At 42.0% G+C, this 14,712-nt stretch overlaps 1 long non-coding RNA gene across 2 annotated transcripts; it reads left to right on the forward strand.

The window, feature by feature from the left end:
* Positions 1-449: 449 nt before the first annotated feature.
* LOC134137196 (uncharacterized) lies at positions 450-5,157 on the forward strand. Of its 2 annotated transcripts, none has more exons than XR_009957638.1 (4): positions 450-682; positions 2,175-2,304; positions 3,022-3,126; positions 3,258-5,157. It is a non-coding gene; the product is annotated as an uncharacterized LOC134137196 (long non-coding RNA). The 2 variants fall into 2 exon arrangements; XR_009957637.1 differs by having other exon boundaries at positions 2,178-2,304.
* Positions 5,158-14,712: the final 9,555 nt, after the last annotated feature.

Here is a 14,712-nt window from a genome sequence, read left to right on the forward strand (position 1 = left end):
CCCGCGCCGCGCCTCGGCCCCGCTGCCGGCCGCTGTTCCGGGCTGCCGCTGCCTTGGGGCGGCGGGGTCCGGAGCGGGGCTCCCCTCACTCCCTCCTTGGGGCGCGCCGGTCGGGCCGGCCGCCGCGCTGGGGGCCTCTGCGGAGCTTCGCCCCCGGCCGTGGTCCTTCCCCACCCTCGGGGGTCTCTTCCGACAGCAGTGCTTTCTCCTAGCTAGTCCTGCCCCAAAAGTCAGCGGTGCCGTAAGGCGGCTGAGGCCCAGGCGCAGCCCGGGCACCCGGCTCGCTCTCGCTCAGCGTCTCCCACGACCGCCTGCACCCCTGAGCGCGGAGCGGAGAGCCCCAGCGGGCCTGACCGCCCCCTCTCGTCCCCCTTCTCCACGCGCCCTGGGCCGGCTTCGCTCGCCGGCCGCGCCCTCGCGCCTCGCAGCGCGCCACGCTGCAGCGTCCCGGGGGCGCTCGGGGCCCCGCGCGGCGCCTGCGGACCTGCCGCGGCCGCGGCGGCCGGGCCCCGAAATCCAACCGCTGGAGCCGTAAGGTTTAGCAGCCTCCGGAGCAGAGAGGCAAACCTGTTCCTCAGGGGCCTCTGGCAGGCGTTGCAGAGTGCAAAACGTTACTCGTTAGCGTTGCCCTCTGGAGTGAATTTCATCAGCAAGTGAAGCAGAAGAGGAGGCCGGGCAGAGTGTAAGTGTTCTTACCTATTGCAGGCATAGTGATGTGGTTTGAATCAAAATCAGAGCCATAAGGGAGGAATGATTGGTATTAATTTGGTTTAGATTCTTGTTTTGCTTTGTTTCTTTCCCTAAGGGAAGGTCTGTTCTCAACAGATAGTAATCAGTAAGTAATTTAATTTGCAGACTTTACACTAAATTTCATACTTTCTTCTGACATCTGTGATGCTCATTTGAGAAGAACAGATTGAATTCATTTGGACTTTTTATTTTGCTCTTCTTTCAGAAAATGCAAATGCTTCATTACAATCTTTTTTATATTAATAAAGACTTTTAAAGCTAATAATGTCTGCCTAGATGTGTGTAACCAGGAAGAGAATTCAATTAAAATGTACACGAAAGAACTAGTTTTTGGTGATACAGAAGTTGCTAAACTTTGCTGGATCCATACAGACTAAAGATACATTTTTCAAAGCATAAGTCAGAGATTAATTCACTAGTCGAGTTCAGGGGACTTCCACTCTCCCTTCCCTGTCAACAGCAGCCATCCAAGATTCATATTACCACCAGCACAGAAAAACACAATCCTCTTTTCCCATCTATTCTACCCTGAAAGCTATCAGCTTTATTAAGCACACAAATTTCTGTATTTCAGGAATGGAACCAATGTTGTTTCCTGTTCTTGTATACTACAGCATTTTAGAAAGAGCAGATCACTGCTTCTCACTGTGCTTTTTATTCACAGATTAGAGGAGCTGCTTTTCTGTTTTTAAGTTTTTGCCCGCTTTTTCAATTTTGAATTAAACACTCATCACAGTAAACAAGGTGAATACACTGATATGAGAAAACATGCTCTTTACACCTACAAAGAGGCTATTGCTATAAAAGCTTCTTTAACAAAATTTAGTTTCTAATGCTTTTTCTGTTTGTCTCTTAAAAAATTCCATCCGCAGGCCAGCATACCATGTTTTAAATTATTTTTTTTCAGATTTTGTTCAGATTTTAAAATTTCAAGTGTAATGATGTACAGACTTTTAAAATGTTGCTTATTTAAATATCATACAATTCGAGTTAAGTATCTATTATTTTGTAAATTAAAATAAGCATTTTTTTTCCCATTCTGATTGGGGGGATGATCAGTTTCTGTATAGGTCATTGTTTAGGCTAAAATAGGCATGGACATGTATAGAAGGCCTGAGTGTGAATATCTGATTGTATATTTAAATTCATGAAAAAATACAAGAATGTTATGTAAGGACATAGAATTTGTTGTATATGAACGTTTCTCAATCAAGCTTCATGAAATCCAGGCCATTTTTATGTGTTTGTGATAATACAATTTTTAAAAAATGTTTCTAAATTGATTTTAGATTTAATCTCCTGTGTGCAGAGCAGAGCTGGGACACATGATTCAGGCAGCCTCAGAAAACTTGTTTTGCTGTTGTCTGCTCTTCACATGTCTATGCTGTACCTTAATGAGCAGTGACTTCATCTCCATATACCAGCAGGAACCAAAAGATGCTTGTTCTCAGAGTGCTCTGGCTCCATAATGCACCAGACGTTACAGCTCCTACCAGCCACTTCTCCCTCAGACTCTTGTTGTATTTTCAATATGAAGAATTGTCAGTAATGAAGGTGATTTTAATTTAACTGCTTTTATTCAGATACTTTCAGCTCTTTTCTCATCATTTGCCAAGGGCACCACATTCCTTTAGTAACTTCTATAAGTCTCCATCCATTTTGGTAATCCATAATTAGTTCTCCAGTTTCTCACCTGCAGGGCTAAACTCAGCATTTCTTATGAGGTGGCTGTGTCCCAGCCCTTGCTGACACGGCTGGAGCCAGGTGGGCATAGCACTCATGCATCCCCAGCCCAGTCCCTTAGCCCGTTTCTGCCACCATCACAGCCATCAAATATCCTGATTTCTTGCCCTAAGCACTGCAGGGATGCTACAGCCCAGGGATCCTATTAGGCTGTATATTTAAAAAGAAGTTTTCAAATACTCCTCTATTTTAAAGGCATTTTATTTGCCAGGGAGGGGGATTAAAGGTGCTGCACGCTATGTCTAATTCACTCCTACAATGCTGTTTTCATCACTGGCTAGCTGCACGCCTCATTAATACAAACAACAATTGCCTACAAGTTCTGAGAGGTGAAAAATACCCAGACTCATATCCAAGGATTTATTTTTCCCCCTCTGTGCTGAATTTGCAAGACTTACAAATGGTAAATCCCAATGGCTTGAGGGAGCTGCTGCAATGATGGACTGGTTTTGATTTCATTAAATGTAAAATGAAATGAAGCATAGCACAAGGCAGACAAGAACAAGGATGATGATTGTTGTTTTGTAGGTAGCGAGCAGTGTTCCTGCCACATGGATAATAGTTTCTACTTAATCAGCTGCAGAGAACAACACCAGGAAACAGCGATTGCCTCAGTGCGGAGACAACCCAACGGTGAGCAGAACGAGTAATGCCATCAGCCATGGAAAGAGTGGGTACATCGGGAGAGGAGACAAGCTGCTCCAGTGTTCTTTCCACTGTACCTTCCCTAATGCTGAAATAGCTTCTTTCTCTTTCCTTTTAAGAGCTTTTGCCTTCAGGCCTTCCAGAGCTGCATGTTAATTTACTAGGAAAAAGAGCAAAGAGTTTGCTCTCAAGGTGGGTGGAAACCTGATGCTTCTTTACTACCAGGAAGATGAAGCACTAAGGAGACCTCTTGCATGACTTAACTATAAAGTAGTCCCAAGATGAGAGATCAGATCTACAGCAGAGGGAATGGCACCTGCTGAGTTGTACCCCGGAGCTCACGAGTGAAAACGGAGATGGACACTCGCTATTACAGCTTCCAGCATTTCTCAAGAGAAAGGCTCTGCGCTGCCGCAGTCCTTTGCTTTGCTTTACAAGGTGAAATACTGCTGGAGAGAACCAGGCAATAAAAGGATGCCAGGAGCAGTATAATTTAGAGCTTGATTGCTTTGTGTTTTACAACAGCGCCTGCTGGGAAAGGAGCAGCGTGCACGCTCCCAGGCGCTGGCTGTGCCAGCCAGCCCGATGTATGTGTGCCACCCAGTTGGCAGGGGCAGGCAAGGGTCCCAGCAAAGCGGGAGGCAGATCCTGGCCTCAGTGGATTTTCATGCCCCTTTGGCTTATCTGGTGGATATTATATAAGTGGTTATGTATTTACAGTTATTATCATGCAAATAATTCAAGAACAAAAGGAGCTGAGACGCTACAGTCCCAGCAGCTAATCTCCGAACATCATCAGACAGAGATTAGAAATGGGTTATCAGACTGGTTGTCCTCTTTCCAAATTACCCCTAAGGGGGGTTAAACGCAACAGCACTTTGCAAGGATGGCAAAGGTTGATTGGCAGATGTGTGTTTGGAGGTGGGAGAAGGGAGAAGAAGAGATTGTGCTCTTAATACTGCCCCAAAAGAGTGCTCTGACTGTGTAAATCACCAGGATAGGGCATTGCTCACAAAGGACTGTGCAAATATCCAGAATACACTTTGCCGAATTTCATGATTTTTGCTTCCTTTCAAAGAAGCTTGAGTAGTCCAGAGCTCATGAGTAGCTTTAATTCTTTGTTTTCCTTTCTTGATTAACAAAAAAAAAAAACAAAGAAAGAAAGAAAAAGGAAAAAACAGTAACATCTCCCAAGCGTCATTCATTTCAAGCAGACAAATAGATCTCATTCTCTGTACGTTGTCCAAAAGTAGATCCTTCTACTTCATTGTGGGATAAAACTTTGCTTAAAATGTAAAATCTGGTTATTGGAATCAACAGAAGCATTAAGTAGGGTAGCATATACACCTCAATAATGTTGCAAGATTTCTCTGTCCATGACTTGGTGGCTTGAAAGTAAGTGTAATAGTGAGTAATTCAAACAAAAAAAAAAAAAAAAAAAAAAAAAAAAAAAAAGAAAAAGAAAACACAGGTTTTGTGAAGAAGAGCATTTCATGCGTTGCTAGTATGAATTTTGAACATGCAATGGCCATTCAGAAGCACTGAAATTAATTTTTGGAAAGCTTTTCAGGTTTGTAGATGAAAGGTGCTGTATAGACAGAAGTTACTCATGATGTTAGAATGATGACTGCAAACCCTTTGAAATATAATTAACTTGAAAAAGCACTATTGACGACAGGCCTAGTATGTGGCCTTCTCTTCCTCCCTCGAGATGAAGCTCGCCTTCACTTTGTCTCTCTATGGATGGTTGTAGTTCTATGGTAAAATGAAGTGTAATTGCAAATTTGCAGGTGCAAGATCCATTTTCTGATCAGTTCAGTACTATCAAATAATTTATGCAGTTGACATCGTCTCTTGTCTTCCCATGCACTTTTTCTGTATGAAACTGTGACTTAAGTTAAAATGGGTTACTAAAATACAGACAATGATTGTGGAGTTACTCGTTTGCAGTAATTGCTAAGTTTTCTAATGGACTTAAGCTGGACAGATCCTCATTAAATTCATGAAATGAAAAGCAAATCAATACTATTCATTTTTAATTTTAAAGTCAGTATGAGAAAGCTACTATCATGAAGATATAACCATGCCTTTCTTCTTTTTTCTGTGGTCCAAGTGCTCATCTAACCTGTTTGATAAACAGAGAAACCTGCCTGTGGCAAATCTGCCATTCTTTTTGATTAAAAACTGGGTTTATTCTCTTATGGATAACAATTTAACTTGTATGAGTGCTATTTACCATTTTTGCTAGCCCTGGAAGCAGAATCTTGGGTTTTGGTAGCAAGATAGGAGAGTACGACTTTTACCTAGCCTAAGCGAATCCCTCACAAAGAACAAGCAGAAGTTTTCAGCTTGGCGTTGGCAAGAACAACCAGAATCTTATTGAAAACATAATGTATTGAAAATTTCCACTTGGAAAATGACTACAGGTAAAGCAACAAATAAGTAAGCTACCCTTATATTCCTGAAGTTCAATTTAAAGAAATTTGTAAGATGCTATTTCTAGCTATCAGGTTAAGCCCTCCCAGAAAAGGTGGTCAGTGGTCTCACCTGCTAGTAAGGGAAAATAACAAGAAACTTCCCTAGCACTGAGAATCACACAACATGCAAATCTTGACTATTCTTGACTTGAATCCCTTAAAAAATGTAGCACGCTGCACCTTAAAGCTTCTTAGTAAAAGAAAATTATCATCAGATGACTTTTTAAGTCTGTTGTTTGCAAGATTTCTCTGGCAGATGTGCTAAATCAGTGAGGTCATGTTGAGATAAAGACAATTTCAAAGATTTAGTTCCTGATTAGTAATTTTTAAAAAAAGAAAAAGATCAGAGGAAGAGGTGTCTTATATTCACACAGCAGAATTCATCCAATGTTTGCCAGATCCTTGCACATAGCTGTACCAGGCTGAAATCACCTGACGTTGTCAGAACTACTGAAGCAAACTTATTGATGGAAAGACACTATTAAGCTCTTAATTGTCTGGGACTCGACATAATCTCACTCATCCACCTGATTTGCAAGAGACTTGCCAAGAAGCAACTTACTACATTGGAGAGTTTTCTCAGGGTATATTTTGCCCAGTAAATGCCAAAGTCTTAAAATGTCTGTTCATAGGCAATCCTTTCCAGAGTTTTCAGCAAGGGCAAACCTGCGAGCGTTTAGGGAGTCCTTCAAAGCAGCTGCTTAGAAACGCGTGAAGCATGAGGCACATCATGCCCTTCTTCCCACAGAGCCTGGGCCAGATGTTCAGCGGGTGTAAAGCGGCATGGCCTCAGGGTGACTTTATGAGGGGGGGCTGGAATGATTTATATTGGCCAAGAATTTGGCCTGAGGGTTTCAGCCAAGTGATTTTTTATGACCTCTGCTGAATATAGACCAATTTTGTGATCTCTGGTCTAACCTCAGTACTGCATTGACCTTCTCCATGAAGTACAGGTGTGTGATACGTTAGGATTGCAGGTTCAGGGTGTTGAAAAGAGAATGAGGAGTTTCATAGACGTTTCCTGAAACAGTTTCTCCATTCAATTTGCCGAAGTAAACACAGGCTTTCAATTGTGTGTTGCATTTACATATTTTGCTTTTAGGGTTTCTGCTGTTAGCAAAGTCTGTAGGTTCTTTACATCTGTTTATTTGCCAAAGCAAGTTCCCTCTTGCACTTTTGTAAGATCAAGAAATGAGAACATTTCTTTGCAAAGATGGTGTGTGCTTTTTTTTTTTTTTTTTTTTTTTTTTTTGTCCATAGTTTATGTTTTCCTGAAGCATGAATGAGGAATACTTGTGGGCGTATGGATTTCAGAGTCAGGACTTCTTTCCATTTTGATAGTATCATGGGAGGAAAAACTGCTTCCCAGAACCAAGCAATTTGACCGCATTCCAGAATCATGTGCAAAACAGCGATCCCATCTGTTCAACAGCATTCCCAGTAAGTACGACTCTCCTTGTTGCTCACCAGCTTAAGCAGTTCAACAAAAAACTTCAGTTTGTAATGATGGGATTTTCTTCAAAATACAAGACGCCAGTAAAATTGACTTCATAAGGATTTGCACATATGTCAAGGTATATTTCCTTAAATACTATTTTGACTGATACGGCGACTGAAGAATATTATAGTGTAACAACAGTCGCTCCAAAATTAAGGTTTTTTTTTGAGATCAGTTTTGGCAATGCCTTTAAATCCACAGTAAATGAATAAATAATACAAATATTAACTTCAAAACTGATGGATTAAAACTGAAACAGATTTCTTTTTCTTCCCCACAAGGCCTGAAGAGATTTGAACAAAGAGGTGCTTGAATTCAACACTGCAGGTTTAGGCTGGCTTACAAAAATGATTCTTCAATAAAAAGAATAAACAATAAAAAGGCCATAAAATAAATGAGAGACATTTAATTTGTGAGATTCCTCTAGCCGAGAGCTGGTGCCTAGGATTTTTGTGTAATATCACTATGAACATCAATGAGTTTTGCTTAGCAAGTACAACAAAGGTCTTCTGGAAACTCAAGGTGAGGGCTTTTTGTTTGCTTATTTTTGCATATCTCAATTTCCAAGTGTCCCTTTTGAGTCATCTTAAAGACCTTTTAATGATGTCTCCATCTGACTGCCCAAGATTCCCTTAACAGCTTTGGAAAAGTTTCATTCTTGTGCTTTTCTGTTCAGAAACAAATCTGAAAAATTGAATGCAGTTCCAAGGGGTGCTTGCTAGTAAAAGAGACTGTCACTCAGCTGGGAGGTTGGGGCATGTTTCCTGTGCCTTGCTGGTGTGCTTGCTTTGCCTGCAGGCGAGGAGCAGAGGCTCACCCAGACTGTTTTGCTCCAGTCTCCCTGTTTCTGCGTAGCCCATACCCAACATGCTCCTGCAGCTACAGGAGTGGAGGTGGTTATGTGGCTCTCAGAAGGAGCCAGCTCATGGGTAGGTTCAAGAGGGCTGGAAAGGAGACGTCTTACGAGAAAGGGACTGATGTTGTTTCTTCCTCTCCTGTGGCTCTTTGGATGGAGGGCAGGATTGCAGTCAGACAGTGGATTATTCTACCCTTTTCTCCCCAAGTCCCCTTGAACACCTCTGCTGCACCAGCATGATGGTTCTGCAGCCATGCCTGCTTTTTCCTGTAGATACACACAGGTCTGGGATGCATCAGTGGTGGGTGTAAGCAGCTTTCCAGATCATTCAGGATGTTTTATGCAAGATATGGGTTTTATAACTATCATCCCATAGTTATATACATCCAATGTCTAGATTTTCAAGCTAGCCAGAATCTACCTCTATACAGCCAATTTAGCATTTCTCACCTGCTGTACCCTTCATAGTGTGTAAGGGAGGCAGGTCTGACTTTCACTCTTTGGGTTCATCCATAGCTTCATGAAGGGAAAGCATCATGAGGGGAAAGTGCTTGGCAGTGGGAGAGGGATACAACTCAAATGCAATTAAGAATAATCTCTCTCCTGACTAATGACTTTATACAGAAATAAGTGCCTTCAGGAGTGCAGTCAGACATTGGCTGACCCTTGGGTTTTTGAAAGGGCTGGATTAAAGGTGTTCCTGGGGCACTCAGGGAGAAATAATATACATTGAAATTTTTAATGTTTTTAATATTTATAAGAAAACTTGCATAAGATTTTGTAGAGGCACAGGACATAGCATGCTATTGTTATTAGCAACAGATCAAAATGCAATGATCTGTTGGATGGGAAGGCACCTGGTGGTTAAGGCAGAAAGGCCAGGGGAGGGTTTGGGCTGTGGGACAGAGTGGCGAGTATAAGCTAGTCTCTCAGTTTCTTTATTTGCATAGCAGAATGAAAAAAATACTTGTATCTTTGCATCACAGTGTTAGCATAAGGTTTAATTAATTTTTGTTTGTGACATGCTGTTGGAAAGGTGTTAAGATAACCAGAAACATAACTCTTACATCTGTTTAGGCCTACTCCAGTGGGGCCACAATCCATAATTAAGATTTCTAGCAGATGTTATAATCAAAATGGTGACTATTAATAAATGGAACAACAGTAATAAGGAGAATGACCAATTCTACTCTCTCTCAGAAAATGCATGCTGAGTCTTTGCTTCCAGACACCATCAAATCCCTTCCTCCTTCGAGGGACCTGATTGTACACCAAGGTGCTGCTTGGCTTGGTGTTGAAAGAAGAAGTTTCAGAATACAGAAACTTGGTGTTTTATAACAGATGTCCAGCATTTAACTAGCATCTAGAAACAGGCAAATCCACTCTATGCCTTCTACCCTCTCTGCAGACAACTGCAGAAAGAAGCATTTGCCATTGGAAAGGATGTTTGCTGATGCTGTTAAGAAGTAGAGTGACATCATTTACATTTTTTGAACAATGGCCTTTTCCCCAAAACTGTTTTGGCTTTTGTTCACTTTCTACTGGCGCCACATGACTGGCAAGGATCCGACGTTATTCTTGATGTTGGGTGCCAAAAGAAAATGCTCTCTGGAGACTGTTTGACTGTGAAGAGTCAGCAAAACACTGATGAGTTTGGGGGGTTTTATATGTTGGGGCAGGGGGGCAAGTGTCAGCATTCAGTATTCCTATTTCATTAGGAAAATTCATAGCTGCAGAAGAGGGCTCCAGCTTGTTGGTATCTGAGGTGCTAGAGGTAGTAACAGAAAGGAGCTGAAGTTAGGTGATCAGCGTAAGGGCTGGAAGCTCTCTTGGTTGCAGTCAGGCTTTGACAAATTCAGGATATATTGGTGGACAGAAACAAAACAGGATTGTATAATCAACACTTGCCTTCCTTACTCTATTTCCTCTCCAAAGCAGATCAGCAAATCGCTGAGGCTAATCTTGGTTTTCCTGCTCTTCCTCAACTCCTTCACTTCGTTCCTCCTTCCCTGACTGGCTTGTCTTTTCCAAGGCAACCTGAGCTGTTTTTCTCTCCACTATGCCTGGGTCTAGCTGGGGTTTGTGGTGCTCACAAGAGCCACAGGCCTCCTACCCCTGTTTGGGTGTCCAGGCCAAGAGTGACCTGCAGGGGCTAAGTGTGCCTGACCCAGAGAGAGTTTTCTGCAGATTTAACTATTCAAATCCAAGAAGCATTTACAACATACTCCTCACAGGGTTAAAGTCTCGGGGTGCCATCTGGGGATGGCAAAAGTCTTGTATCTGATAAAAAGAGCTGCATAAATATCCGTGCAAATAGCTTTTTCCCAAATCCTACTGCATTTGTGATTTCCCAACAAAAGATCATCTGATTTACTTATTTTAAATATGGATAAGAAATTTATTCTCTAGCCTCCTTCTTAGCCATGGTGGAGGTCTTTTGCCTCAAAAAAACAATACAAAATAATCCTAAACAACCCCCTCCAAGCCACTGAAACTCCCAAACTAAATCAACTCTCAACAAGACTTAACTAGCCTGAGGTAGGCACTCAGGCAAGATTTCAGCCCAAAAGCTTATTTTTGGCAATGCTGTAGCAAAGCGAAGGCAGGAGCTTATACCTGGAAATCCTGGGCAGCCATGAGGCTGGCTGCCAGCCTTTCCCTCTGTTGCCAGCCCAGACACTCGGTGATGCATTTCAGGTACTTTGGCTACAGGTAGCAGGGGATCTCTATTATGGCATGCTTGTGCCTAAAAGCAGCTCAACAATTTTTTTTTCTTATTGTATGGTTGTTCTTAAACTTGCAGTGCAATAGCTGTGGCAATCATCTCAGGCAACTCAGAAGGAAACATGACTGAGAAGAGTTTTTCAGTGTTGGAAGTTCATTAATATGGCACCTGGAGAATTACACCAGGGATCAATTTTTACCGTTTGTTTCCAACTGCAAATAACTTCTTGGAACTCTGGTCTTTTCCAGCTAGGTTTGGTTGATTGTGTTTCCTTAGAAAGGTTACAGTCTATAAAATAGCCATAAGCAACACAATAAAAAACAGTTTTGTTGGATGCAAGTCCTCTGTTTTCACAAAATGTATGAGATTTGGAGTAATGTGCAACATACTTTAAGTTATATTGTAAAGTTCATTTGAAAACATTTCATATGCAAACAATAATTCTTGGAAAATGATGCCAACTAAGAATTAATACTGATAAAACCCATGTTTTTCTTTCTGAGGATTCTCATAGGAAATATCTACTTTTGCCATTTTGATTTCTTTTCAGAAAATGTGCTACCAATTGTAGGTGTTTTGGAAATAGATTAAGTGAAGGAGTAGGTGACAAGCATAGACTCAAAATCAGCTTCCAGGTGGATGACTGAAGAATGTTTCTGGAAAAAGAAAAGAAAAAAGAAAAAAAAAAACTCTCTAAAGTTATCTTTTCCCTTCAATATACTGCCAAGGTTTTCTTATAAAAGGAAGACTTAGTTCACATGGACCAGTAAGCCATGATTTAAGCCTCAGACACAATATAATAGCAAAGTTAAAACATATGAATTTATGCTGCTAACAAGGCTAAGACATTTGGCAAGCCATAATCTCATTTCAGAGAAGCTGGGAAAGTGGTGTGAAGAAGAAGAGCCTACACTGCTTGCAGGCCACTTTTGGCTGCTAATGAACCCATGTGTAGAAACAACATCAAATTCAGGCCAAGAATCCTTTTCATTTCTTTATTTTTTGCTATAGGAATTGTCTAAAGCTGCTTAGTATGCTTCCTTCTGTTTCTTTCAAATGTCGTCCCATGTCATCCTACCTTTGAATAAAGGACTTTAGGGCTGTTTACCAATGGAAATGGGTAGCTGTAGACAGCTGCATCTTTCAGCTCCACCATGTTCTGCCTTCCGCTTTCCACCATCACACTGTTTTAAGGTTGCTCACAGCATTCAAATGACTCCCCTGACTGGGCATAGTCTGATGCAGTACCAGTGCTCGGGTTTTCCTTCCATCATTCTTCTTCCCCATGTGGCAGCATAGGCAATTTCAATTCGCCTTGTTTCTCCAGCTGAGAATAACCCAGTGACTTCATCCCATGCATGCACTTCCTCCTAGAAAAGAAAGCCATCGGGGGCAGGGGGGGGTGGGGGGAGCCTCTTTTCACTGACAGTGTGTGTCCACAATGTTCACTTTAACAGCACCCGACTTCCAGTTTAGGACTGAAATTCTCCGTTACTAGTAGCATATCTCTTGTTTGTATTTCGTTCATGACTGACTGCAATCTGTTGCTCAGATCTTTTATGTGTTCTCAGTGTCAGCTGTGGGACATCATACTAGGCTATATTCACCTGCTCAGACTTCAAACTGAGCCTTGATACGAAGCCCCGCTCCATCAGAAGACCTAGACCTCCTTTTGCATTTAATAACGTACTATGCCAGACCTCATCTTACCTTCTCCATCTGCATTTGCACATCATCTTGTCGTTGCCTGAATATAAGATTTTCTTTCATTTAGGCCATAGATAAATTGTTTTCTAAATTCTTTCTACTCATTTCACCAAGTCCTGACAATTTCTGGCCATATTTTCCCGTTCCCATATGTAATTGGCAGTACAGTATAGACCATTGCAAATATGGATTTAAGTCAGTTTTTGTGGAGAAAGCAAAGCTCTTCTCTGGTTAACATATCGCCCTATTTTAACACTTTGAAGTTAGTCTATGTGATTAACAGTCACACCAGCTTCCACAATTGCTAGAAAATCTGGTAAAGATTTGACTAGCCTATAGTTCCCACCGTATCACAGAAAAGATGACCAGGGCTCCCATAAGGATGAAGGAGCTCTTGGTAGATAGTAGAGCCTGCCTTGGAATTATACCAGGTTTTGTATACAACAGGATTAAAGTTTTTAGTGAACTTGGTTAGTTGTTTCACTGTTGGTTCCACTGTTGACAAAACAGAGAAAGTACTTGTCCACTCCAAAACCAACACTCAATATATAGCCTGTAGGGGCTGTAATAGTTGATTCTGTTTTGTTTTGTGAGGCACAAGCTTATATGGAATAGCTGTTTATTTCTAGTGGTAGAGAGAGATGACTCTCTTCATTTCTCAGATGTTATGGGAAAAAAAAGCCTACAAGAAAGGGAAAAATTTATGAAGATGAAGTGGTCAGAAAAACAGATTTCCATCCAAATGAAATATGCAGGCATAGAATATTTTTCCTGAAAGAAACTGATATTTAAAATGTTATCATAGCAGGGCTATGGGAAAGGAAGCATCCTGCCTTCTCATCTCAGCTTGGTTTTAGCAGATAGGCAGAGCTGCAGCTGCCTTGCACAACTCACACAGGATGATTTTTTCCTATCTTAAAGCTGATGTTTTCCAGCTGGAACGTGAATCCTGACCACACGAAAGCACCCCTATTTCTAGGCAAGCAGAGCAGCCGCCGAGCTGTGATCTTGGCTGGCACCATTGAAGTCAATTGAACTTTGGTTCCCAAGTTCAGGAAAAGGTTTTCTTGATTAGCTGGGAATGATGGATATGTACTAGTACTTCATAAAAGAGCTCTTTTATTAAGAACATGGTAAGTAAGTAGAGTCCTGTGATGGGCTGGTTGTCACCAACGTTTTAATCAGTTTGCTTGAAAGATGCAGTGTGGGGGTTAAAGTACTGTTATGCAGTTTGGGGACGACACCGATTGAGTGCTGCCTGGCTGCGAATGAGCAGCTCCAGGCTTGAAGAGCAGGAGGCTGGGGCAAGGGGTGGGACGCGCGCTCTGAGCTAGAACAAGCAGCGGGGAGAGGAGTCACATATGGACGTTAATTTACTAGTGGAGACACACAACTGCTCACTGTGCCAGAGAACATTTCCAGGAGACAGATCTGAGTTGTTCTGTTGTTAAACAATTTTGTTCGAATTGTTAAACAGTTCTGAAGTATTGTTAAATTGTTAGCATAGTCCCCGGCACGGTTTTGATTCTGGCCAACAAGCATCTTTTGAATAGTTCCTGGGCCAGGAACTAAGTCCCAGTAGGCACTTTGGGTATAGACACACCATTTTGAGGAGTAGGAGAGGATAAGCGTATGGACATAGGGCACAGTGTCAGCAGATGGGTCTGGCCACACTGAATTTGCTGTTAGTGACACAGCTATGACTTCTACATGGGAGAAGGTAACAGGGTTTGGAGTGATCCTGAGCCACTTATATGGGGACTGGCACTGATTTTAACAGGGGTTTTTGGCAAGTTGAAACAAATGCAGCAATGCTCTGGACGATGCCAATGGGCGAATAGCTGCAGGCTGTCTCCTCTACTGCCCTGTCAAAAGCTCACCCGGGTAAGCGGGAGGTTGACAGGACGGGGCATGGTCAGCCACGCAAGGGGAGCTAGCTCAGTGCCAGGGAATTTGGCTACAATGTTTTTTTTTTTTTTTTTTTGTAGGGGAGAAGGAAGGGAAATCACACATTACAAACCCTGTTTTTCATAAATACTCTTTGCTGCTGAGCTAATATGTCCATGCAGACAGTTCTTTTGAGCTGTTAGCATTTTCTTCTGGTAGATTAATTTGGATATTGCCATCTCCACTTTCAGTTTCTCAAATAGCAGCACAACAAATACGGCCATATCCTAGAAGGCGAAGGGAGGCAACTGAGCTTGCTTTCGCTGTCCAAAGCAAGTGAATCAAAAGTGAGCAAATAGCACCGATAATATAATGGATGAGTATAAGACTACACAGGATCATCCCAAAACTCTGAATGAAACTA

Source organism: Rhea pennata, chromosome 2 (assembly GCF_028389875.1).
Source record: "Rhea pennata isolate bPtePen1 chromosome 2, bPtePen1.pri, whole genome shotgun sequence".
Taxonomy (NCBI): domain Eukaryota; kingdom Metazoa; phylum Chordata; class Aves; order Rheiformes; family Rheidae; genus Rhea; species Rhea pennata.